Source organism: Garra rufa, chromosome 15, assembly GCF_049309525.1.
Source record: "Garra rufa chromosome 15, GarRuf1.0, whole genome shotgun sequence".
NCBI lineage: Eukaryota > Metazoa > Chordata > Actinopteri > Cypriniformes > Cyprinidae > Garra > Garra rufa.
The window spans coordinates 19,051,350-19,053,849 of record NC_133375.1 but is presented as its reverse complement, the minus strand read 5'-3'; the positions used below and the strand labels follow the sequence as shown (position 1 = coordinate 19,053,849).

At 32.6% G+C, this 2,500-nt stretch overlaps 1 pseudogene; it reads right to left on the bottom strand.

Annotated features, from left to right (window-relative positions):
• LOC141287677 (importin-11-like) overlaps positions 1–503 on the bottom strand; it is a 29,165-nt pseudogene extending 28,662 nt beyond the window's left edge.
• Positions 504–2,500: the final 1,997 nt, after the last annotated feature.

Here is a 2,500-nt window from a genome sequence, read left to right as displayed (position 1 = left end):
GTCTGATATATAAAAGGAATAGTGGACACAGAATAATTTATAACTTATATTTACAACATCATCATGCCATTTCAAACACATGCTGTGTTGACTTTTTTTTCTCAGTGGAACACAAATGGATAAGTTTAGAAGAATGTCTGAGCTGCTCTGATATATATATAGTGAAAGTAAATAGTGACCACCGCCTGTCAAACTGTCAAAGTATTAATACCTGTGTACTAAGGAACCCTTAAAGGGAATAAATATATTTGATTGCAACTATATCATTGGGTAATTATACTGTATATAAATTGCAGACATCAGGAGCTGTTATTCATATGCGGGGCATTGAAATCGCTTTTGAACGTGCGTTCGCTTTTTACTTTCACTTTTTGAGATTTGTGATCACACTTACTCTGTGTAAACTGTGGTAAGTGAAAATTATTTGTACTGTAATGTAACAGTCTACCACAAGCAAGCAGCTAACCATGTCCCTTAATGGCTCCATAGAAGGTGTTATTCATTTTCCATGGCTTTCCGAATACAGATTCACTATTCGGGCACATCTTTAGTTTGTATCAATATTTTGAATTTGCTTTTCTTTGTGTTTTTTTTTTTGGTATTTATTTTTATTATTTTACTCATTTCAATATAACTGCTTAGGGCTTCTATTTTTATTCCAGTTTTAAATTCAGTTTTTAGTTTTTATTTATTTCCAGTTGGTAATGTTAGTCCTTCAATTAAAACTAAACAAAAATCTTGTTTGCTAACTTAAGTTTTTTTTATTATTTATAAGTGCTGTCAAATGATCGCATCCAAAGTAAAAGTTTGTGATATAAGAATATACAGTTGCAATCAAAATTATTCAACCTCCTTCACCTGCAATACATTTTGCTGTGGAGGTCAGCATTTTATGAAAACAATTTAACAAAGGCATCAGTAAAACTATTAGATAAAATTTAATTAATACACATTTCCGTATACTAATTCTGAGAATGTAACACTAGGCACATTTCAATTACAGATTTGCGATATTTTATAAATGTCGAGTAAAAAATTATCGCAAAATATGGTGATGTTATGCGACTAAAAATTTTTTTTTTCCTCTCGCGGTAAGTAATGGCAACATATTTTTGGGGGATTTTGGCTATATTTAAACGAATGTAAGGCTGTGAAATGCGGAAAAAAAAAATACCATTGCTGTTTTGCGAAATATTTCTTTTTCGAACTGCCTGAAAAACCACCTCATGTGACTGAATAACTTTTTTGCAATATATGGGAGTTTTGCACAACTGCAACATATTTTCAATTTGTGCAATTTAAGGGGTAATGGAAATGCAGCTACTGATGAATCATAATATAATTCAAAGTGGCTCTAGCAACTTTTAACGTCTTGAAAATCTTCATGTAGCCTGAGACTTTCTGAAGTAATAAAATTATTTCTTCTCTATAGCTTCTCTACAGCTTTTGTGAGAGCTCTGTTGACTTTGTCATATTTGCTACTCAACTTCAGCACATTTGTGGACTAACTGTGCAACAGCCCAAGCTAATTCTGTTCTCCAATAGAGTTTCTAAAGGTTTATTTGTGTTTGAAGACAATTTTGTACCCTCCCATACAAATAAGTGACTAAAAACAGCTATGTTGAATAGGGGTTGAATATTTATGACATAGCTGTGTCATTAAAAAAATTCCTAGAACTCAAAAATATTACATTATATATTGGCATTATCACATTTAATATGCCAGTAATCTGTTATAGATGCAATTTCCAAAGTCCTGGATCTTCAGAAAAGTTTGTATGTTAATATTTCTTAAATACATACATGTATGTGTACTTACAGTGGTGTGAAAAAAATGTTGCCCCCTTTCCTGATTTCTTTATTTTTTGCATGTTTGTCACACTTTAATGTTTCAGATCATCAAACTAATTTAAATATTAATCAAAGATAATACAAGTAAACACAACATGCAGTTTTTAAATGAAGGCTTTAAGAAGGGCAAAACAAATTCCAAACTCACAAGCCCTGTGTGAAAAAAGTGTCTGACGTGGTTAGTCGCTTGCTAGCGGTAGCCTGTTACATTCGGAGCACATACAATTTTACATATCACAAGAACAGAGTAAGGAGAGATGACTGATGGGACAATGTGAATGATTTGCAGATCTTGAGCACCACTGACAAACATCTAATCTTATAAAATGTGTGGTAAAAGTATTTGTAATTGCAAATCTCGAAGGTGAAAGTAACAAGCGAGTGTGCATTCAGTATAATTACTCAACGATACAAACTGTGCATTGAATAAACACTGAAATTGCTTGTATTTATTCCGTAGTACACATCTTTTCCGTTCAAACACGCTATTCAGATTTGGGCACATCCGTGATTCGTACCAACTTGTGTCTTCTGAAGTCATACGACAGGTTTTAATTTTAAATTCATATTCACTTAAACTATTGCTTTAACAGCAGTGGTCTCAATTCACTTTATTGGATGTAAAAGTGCAGCTTGGACATCCCACTGT